At 34.1% G+C, this 8,822-nt stretch overlaps 1 long non-coding RNA gene across 1 annotated transcript; it reads right to left on the bottom strand.

Annotated features, from left to right (window-relative positions):
• Positions 1 to 7,547: 7,547 nt before the first annotated feature.
• Positions 7,548 to 8,241, bottom strand: LOC141393166 (uncharacterized). The gene is made up of 2 exons (XR_012410016.1): positions 8,144 to 8,241; positions 7,548 to 8,079 (listed from the first exon to the last, which is right to left on the bottom strand). It is a non-coding gene; the product is annotated as an uncharacterized lncRNA (long non-coding RNA).
• Between the last annotated feature and the right edge of the window lie 581 nt (positions 8,242 to 8,822).

The raw sequence follows: 8,822 nt of genomic DNA, 5'->3' as shown, positions 1-8,822 counted from the left end.
GGACCTATGTCGATAATTTTTGGTGGAGATGTTTTGTGATCACTGGGAACCTCAAATGTAAAATTGCACTTAGTTCGGTCAAAAGTGTTGCTAAAAACCTCAAAATACCGATAATCCAGAAGTACGATATAGCCATGCCTATGGAAAAAAGACACCCGGGTGCAAAAATATAGCGTTCTAGCTCAATTATTCCGGACGCTAGAGTAATTACAACAGACGGGCTATATGGACTCAGAATTTTATCTTGATCAAAAGTATAGTGTGTCAAAAAAGGGTTTTTAGTTCAAAAAATTCATATATTTTTTAATTTATATAACCCGTTATATGGGGTCTATATTAAAACTTGGACCTACATTAGACTTTTTGCAGGGATGCTCCTTACTCACTAACATCTCAAAATGTAAATGTTCAGCCAATTCGGTTCAAAAATGTGAACAGAAACCTTAAAAGACCTTTGAATGGTAGATACCGTTATATGGGGGCTATATCAAAACATGAGCCTATATTGACAGTTCTTGTTAAAGAGATACTTTACTCGTAGATAACTTTATATTTGAATTTTTTACTAAATCCGTAAATTATTTTAGGTAAAATCCTAAAAAAAAACAGTGGAACTTTTTTTTATATTATATTGAAAAAGAACTAATTAACAATATTGGCATAAAAACGGTTCCAAAACAAATCCGGATGTTCAGAAACGCGAAGAGCCCAATGAGGTATTCAAATCGCCCACAATTTTAGATGGATAAATTACTTCAACAAGTAGGAATCCTTAATACCAAATTATAGCTATTTTGGCCTAATTCGCCCAAAAAATTTATCTAAAACAGTAAAAATAACTGAAATCAGGCTGTACCGTCATGTGATGGCTATAATAAAGCGTGGACATATGCCATAATTTTTGGTGGTTAAGTTTCTTCATCACAGGGAGCGCTAAATGTCAAATTATAGTAATTCGGCCTGAAAATGTTGTTAAAAATGTCGAAATATCTGAAATCGGGCGTACCGTTATATGAGGGCTATGCTAAAACGTGGACCGGTGTAGCTCATCTTCGAACTTGATCTAAGTTCAAACCAAATACACATGTGTACGAAATTTCAGCCCTCTTTTTCAAATCATTCGGGAAATAGTGTGATTGCAACAACCGGATGTACGGACATGGCCATATCAACTAATCAAGAATATATATGTATATATGTACGTTATAGGGTCTCAAATGATTATTTCAATTCGTTACAAACGGAAAAACAAGTTTAATATACCCTCTATGCTATGGTGGAGGGTATAAAAAATTAGGAACACAATCTTAAAGCAACGCAACATCGAAAATCGAACTACGCTTAGTGAAAATTGGTATTAAATAAGCAAGTACGCAACTTCGAAAACAACGCAAAGTGAAATGACGCTCATATCTCAGGTTATATTGTTCCGATCAACTTAAATTCTACCACATATTCTATGCTATTTATGCTTTGAAATAATCCAATAATTATACCCTACACCACAATGGAGAAAGGGTATTATAACTTTGTTTTTACGAAAATTCATGTAACACTGCGAAATATTCGTCATTGACCCCCATGTAATATACCAAAATTCATATCTCGACGAGATAAAGCGATTTTGCGATGTGTGTCCGTCCGTCCATTAAAAAATGTAATCAAACTACAGGCCTCAATTTTGGACCGATCGTCACAAAATTTTGTATGGAGGTCCGCTTCAGACCAGAATAGACACTTATTCTTATTGGTGATGATCGTGAAATATTTAGGGGGTGAAATGGACCAAAAACAATTTTTTTCCGATATTGTAGCTGCTATGTAGGTCGCTATTGGTAAAATTTTTAATATATATCACGTGAGTTATTTTTGGAAGACATCCTGTCGACCTTTTCATAGGTGCCAAGTATCATCATCATACGTGGTCAGATTACAGAGTTGCAGCCTAGTATAAACAAGGATCCCACAGTTTTAATTGTGTGTAGTGTAACCATAACCACGCTAGAGTTCGCAGTGATAGTTTAATACTGAAAGTTTTTAGGATGTAAATATTTTGATCAGGGACGATGCCAATAATTTTGCATAATGATCTGATAGTATTTAGCGGGTGAAATTGGCCCTAACTTTTGTTTACCTCTCCCTTCATGACATTTACATCAATCCCACTTGTATGAGAAGGTGCGACAAAAATATTTATAATCGTCGGATCAATCCGATTTTTTCAGTATATGCTAAAAATATGTAAAAAATACTTTAGCCAAAAATTAACCATCAATATGGGTCCAGTTTTTTCCTATAGCCTCCATGTAGCGGTATCACCCGATTTCAGGTATTTTGAAGCTTTTATCTACATTTTCGGCCCTAATTGGCTGTACTTTGGTATTTGGGGTTTACAATGGTGAAAAACCTTCTGCGCCAAAAATTGTGGTCTTAGGCCAATGTTTCGATATAGCTCTCATATTACGATACCTCCCGATTTCAGGTATTTTGACGATATTATCAACATTTTCGGCCGGTATCGTGTACACAAATAATTCCATTTGAGGTCAGAATATTTCATGGTAGGGGATATAATAAAGTTTAGTGCTACCGAACTTTACATTTTTACTTGTTTTTCATATTTTATGTAGCATTATACATATGGTAAACTCGCCAACACTATATCGGAAATGGAAAGACTAAACGTCGATATCCTCGGAATAAGTGAGACATAGACATGGTGTCCCAAAAATGGAGAGTTCACTTCTCAAAACATGACAATTTACCACTCGGGCAATATTAATCAAAATCATTGGAATGGAGTAGGAATAATTTTAAAAAATGCCGTCACGCAATGTTTTACGGGCTTCATCTCGAAATCTGATTGATCTTTACTTCCTAAATTAAAATGCAAGCCTATTGATATAAACATTATTCAAGTATATGCACCAACTGCTGATAAAAGCAATAACGATATCGAAATTTTCTACAACGAAGTCGAGGACAATGACAAAGCCACACGAAATAACTATAATTCAAGGTGACTTTAATGCTAAGGTAGGAGGAGAAACAGTTCCTGGAATAACAGGATTATATGGACCAGGTGAAAGGAACGAAAGAGGCGACAGACTAGTTCAGTTCTGCCAAGAACATAAAATGAACATAACTAATACAATGTTCTGTCTCCCCCCAAGAAGGCCGTACACTTGGAAATCGCCCCAAGATCGAAAAGGACACATTGTGCGCAATCAAAAAGATTTTATTTTTATTAACTCGAGTTATAAATCGTCGGTTTTAAAAACCTCAACCTACCCAGGAGCGGACGTTCCATCAGACCACAATCTCCTGATGATGAAGCTGCGAACAAAGATTGCTGTAATGAAGAAAAGAAAATTTCGACGTAGCGAAAATCAACGATGCAGCTTTCAAATTACACGTTGATCGGACTATAATTGAGACCTACAGAGCCGCTAGAAAATTTGATAAATATTATGTTTTTGGTCCATTTCACCCGCTAAATATTTCACGATCGTCACCAATAAGAATAGGGATCTATTCTGATCTGAACCCGACCTCCATACACAATTTCGTGACGATCGGTCCACAATTGCGGCCTGGAGCGTGTTTACAATTTATAATGGACAGACGGACGGACACACATCTCAAAATCGCTTTATCTCGTCGAGATATAAAGATTGGTATACCACATTGAGGGTGTCCGACGAATATTTCGCGGTGTTACATGATTTTTTTACCAAAACAAACTTATAATACCCTGTTCCACATTGTGGTATAGGGTATAACAAGAAACCCGTATTTGACATTGATGAGAGAAAACTTTATGGAGAGACTACATAAAAGAAGTTTTTACGGACGACACCAGATCAATCTTTGAGCAGCAACCTCTATCAGGAACAGCAATAAGTAGAAGAGAAGTAGAATCTGCAATAAAGTCGCTAAAAGATAAAAAGCGTATGGCCCAGATGATATTCCCTCTGAAATTTTAAAATTAATAAATAATGAAAACATGGATCTCTTAACAAAATTATTCAACAACATATATGATACAGGCCGATACCCACAGGAGTGGTTAAAATCGACATTTATAACCATCCCTAAAAAAAGTCACGCTAAATACTGTCACGAGTTCAGACTAATTAGTCTTATGAGCCATGCTCTAAAAATATTCCTTAGAATTATTCATTCAAGAATATATCCTAAATGCGAAAGGGTAATAGGAACGTCTCAGTTCGGGTTCAAAGAAGGCATGGGTACCAGAGAAGCCCTTTTTTCCATAAACACTTTGATACAAAAATGTAGAAACGCCCAAAAAGACGTATTCCTATGTTTCGTTGATTATGAAAAGGCCTTCGACAACGTACTACATGATAAACTGATAGACATTATTAACTCAATAAATATAGATCAGAAAGAAATACAATGTATAAAGAGTCTATACTGGCACCAGACTGCTCAAATTGAGGTAAACGGAGAAATGACGGAAAGTATACCTATATCCAAAGGAGTCAGGCAGGGGTGTATACTGTCTCCATTGCTTTTCAATATTTATTCAGAACAAATATTTCACGATTCGATCAATAGATTGCGAAATGGCATCTATATAGGCAGTTCGGTTTTAAACAACATTAGATATGCTGATGACACAACTCTAATGGAACATAACATATCCCAACTTCAGAACCTTGTGGATACACTCGCAACTTGCAGTGAAAAATATGGGTTAAAAATTAATATCCAGAAAACAAAATTTATGATTGTAAGCAAAAAACAAGAACACAATAACTTAAAAATACACAATTCAAACGTAGAGGGAGTTAAGAGTTTTAAATATCTTATAGCTACAATTACCGAACAATGGGACTCCTCGAAGGAAATAAGATGCCGAATAGAATTGGCGAGAGATGCATTTTTTAAATACAAGAGAATTTTTACCAGACATGACGTCAATCTTGAAACGAAGACTCGATTTGTCAAAGCATATGTCTGGTCAGTCCTACTGTACGCAATGGAGGTGTGGACAGTGAAATCTGCCGATATTAAAAAGTTAGAAGCCTTTGAAATATGGGTATATCGGCAAATATTAAAAATTCCTTGGACTGCTCATGTTTCAAATGCTGAAGTATTGAGGAAAATGCATTGCGAAAGAGAACTCATCGCAACCATAAAGAGAAGAAAAAAAACTGCGTATTTGGGACATATTATTCAAAAATATAAATTATTACAAAATATAACCCGCATAAAAATTGAAGGAAATCCCATTAGAGGAAGAAAAGAGTTAACATGGCTTGATAACTTCACGGATTGGACTGGTATTCGAGATGTCACAAATCTATTAAGCATGGCGAGAGACAGAGAGGGATTTACGGATTTGATAAATTATTTATAAAAACAAATAATGTATACATATATGTTGAATGTAATTTAATTGTATTGGTCGCTAATATTCGGAAAACGAATGTGCAAATAAAGAAGATACATATATCAAAAATATACAAATGTAAAAAATGCACTCATAAGTAGATCACAGAACAAAAATGTCTAAATCTTTAAAGAAAGAACCAAAACAAACAATTAAAACACAAAACAAAGAAGAAACTGAGAATACAGTGATACGACATATTTACTGAAACGACCAGAGGCATCGTCAGTATTTTTAATGTCACACACGGAAATGCAAATATATGCAGCTGGAACCAAATTTCTTGTAATCTTGACACTATTTCGAACATTCTTCAAAAATTTGGAGAGTGGCGAAGGATGGCGAAGTAAAACTCAACTTCAATTTTTAGGACTTGGAAAAAAATCCACAAAAACGTATTATAAAAAATGTGATTTCCAGCACATTTTATGCGAATAATGTGTACACATTTTTATGTAAAAGTAATTTAGAAACCTTGTACTAAAACTTCCATTTCGAAAAAAAAAATATTTTATCCTTTCAATTTTGAGTTATTTTGCCTTGTAAGGAGTCACAACCTTACTGATGTTTTTAAAGTTTTTAAGAGATCATACGTAAATGTCAACTTCTTCTGTTTTGTTTTGTTAAATATCGTTATAAATTACAAAAACAGTGCTGGAATATTAAAATATGATATGTTTAGAGACAATTTGCTGAATTGTCGCTGAGATTTGCTGATATCGATTTTTCGATTTTTATCGCAGGTTGGGACCAGTGTGCAATGTAGTGGTTAGATAACTGAAATACTGTCTAACATATAAGTGGGTTCTTTTATTGTTTTGATTATTTTTTTTTTTTCAAAATAGTCTAGCTTAGTCCCATTGTTGTTGTTTTAATATTTTAAAACAACTAATTTATTAGTGGAGCCTCTTGACGCCTCTTCTTGTTTTTCTTGTTGCTCTTCTTCCCAAATGTTGCAAAGTTTGCTACTTTACATACCTATAAAGCCAGAAATATGCCTCATCACTGAACAAAATTAGGGGATTGTAGAGGCTTAAGCTTTTCCATGATAAAATGTCAAACAGTACTAAATATAACATGAACACGTAACACGACTCACGCGTGATCTGTCAAAAAAAGTCTGTTGAAAAAAGTACCTCTTGTTGGATCACCCGTTATAATAAGGAAAATAACACCTTACGTTTCCAGTAATGACGGCATCTCTGGTATGTTATCATGTGTATAAACTTATGTATGTATGACCGGACGGCAAAAATATGTCACAATCATATAAAATAAATACCGTGGAAACCTATTGCGAGGAGTAGTCCGTCCCTCTATAAATCCCACTTACTTGTTTTTCGATTTTTTGAAATTTACAAGTAGGGGTCACCCCTTTAAATCATCATAAGGATTTCAATGTTGAGTTTACGGAGGCGTCAAGCTGTGAGTGGAAATTTATTTTCAGAGAGTCATTATCCGATGCCATGGAAGCATAACATCTTACCTATTATAGCAATCTGTAAATTTGAATTTGTTAACGTTTCTGTAATCATTTTTGATTACGACATTTGAGTAATTGTCCCACAACATCCGATCTTAGTTTCGGGGGCTTTCAACAAATCCTCTATATCGGGTATACTTCTCACGCTAGTTATATGGTCAATCGGTGTCTGTGCGATATTACCAGGGAATACTTGATTTAAAATCGATAGTAGTAATATGCTTACAAATTCAACAAATTAACCATCTCTAGTTATCTCCAAGTAAGTGGCGAACTGAGATTTTTTGTACCGAAATAAATATCTGAGAAAATCACCATTCCACTCCGTAAAATTAAAATTTTCAAAATTTGTCCAAGCAATTCTTTGTCTTGTTTGCCTTTAAATATTGTCCGATCTTCATAGTATTTTTTTGTAACTTGATCTCTCATGAAAAAAGGCTCTTCCCTTTTGCTAAAGCGTTCAGTCACATTCCACTATTGAGGATATAAAATTATGATTTTATATGGTCAAACATTTTTTATGGTAAAATCAACAACTTTGCCTCACAGAGTTAATCAAATGCCCAAAGAATTGCAAAATATGAGCCTGAAACACTGATTACCTTTTCCAAAATAACAGCGATGTCCCCAATCTTTGGGGACCCATTGAAGGCGTAGAACACTTTATTTTTCACACACAACATTATAACCATTCTAATTTCACTAAAAAAGTTATGGTAATATTCGGTTCAATATAATGTCGTATTACATATTTATAAAAACCCGCACGCAAGGCGGTTGGATAATTTGTCAATGAAAGTTGGCACTTTTCACACTGCATATAACGAGTTGTCATCGGTGAAACAAAACGATCAAACTGAGGAGCATTTGTACAGCATCCATCCCACGAATCCTTTAGATATAGCTTATAAACATTATTCATAGCTTTAGTCATTGTCATAGATGGTATACGAAGTGCGGTGAGCGTGTATGTTAACGCATTTGAACTGTAATAGACTTTCATATCCAGCGTTGACGAATCGGTGTCATAATCTTGTTTTATATCAATAAATCCGCTGAAACCATAAACACCACGCGATATAAATACTCTTCTAAAGTGAATGTCAAAAATATCAGGAGTTGTGGATGATGCATTGGCATCTAGAAATTCCATATTATATTTTCGAAAAGGTAGAATCTACATTAAAGGATTAAGAGAAATAAATGCACAATTTTATAGAGTATTTTATAAATTTACTTACAGCCTGGACATAACCGATAAATCCAATTAAAAATAAAAATATTTTTGAAATATTAATACTCATGTTAACTTCGGAGAGATTTGTAATTGTTTGTTTAGAAATATTGTGTTGTGCCATCATTTAAATACTTGTTGGGCTGGGCCTACGGCCACAATGTATTTGTTGAGTACAATGTAAATAAATTGTCTGTTAAAATCTGATATTGGTAGTTTAATTATAATATTTAGTTCACATATGTATACATCCGGTTATTTTGTTGTTTAATTTTAATGACACTTTTTTCTACTATTTGCAGAAAGTGTTTTTAGTTACTTTTTGAACAAAAAGTTGCAATATTTTGTCTGCATCGCCAGAAAGGGTCGTAAGTAAATTTGTAAAAAAATTCAAAATAGTCAATAATAGCAGACCCGGGTCCGCGTTGCTGGCCCGTCGTTTTTATTTTTAATAGCAAATTTGTATGCCTTTTATACTTAACAATTAAAAAAAAAGTATTTTCTACCTGAGCTCTTCGGATCCATTGCCAGACTGAGTTATTCATAGAGGATTTTAAATTTGTCATCAGATTTTATCTGCAATGATACTAGTTGGGATTGATAATGGTCCCTTTTCCCTATTTTTTTATTTTTAAAAGGTAAAGAATAAAGATTAAGAAATATCTTTTTTATCTTTTGTTGTTTTA

The sequence above is a fragment of the Musca autumnalis genome, unplaced genomic scaffold, assembly GCF_047663935.1.
Source record: "Musca autumnalis isolate F117 unplaced genomic scaffold, ASM4766393v1 scaffold_2, whole genome shotgun sequence".
Classification (NCBI taxonomy): domain Eukaryota; kingdom Metazoa; phylum Arthropoda; class Insecta; order Diptera; family Muscidae; genus Musca; species Musca autumnalis.
This window is presented reverse-complemented; position numbering and strand designations above follow the sequence as displayed.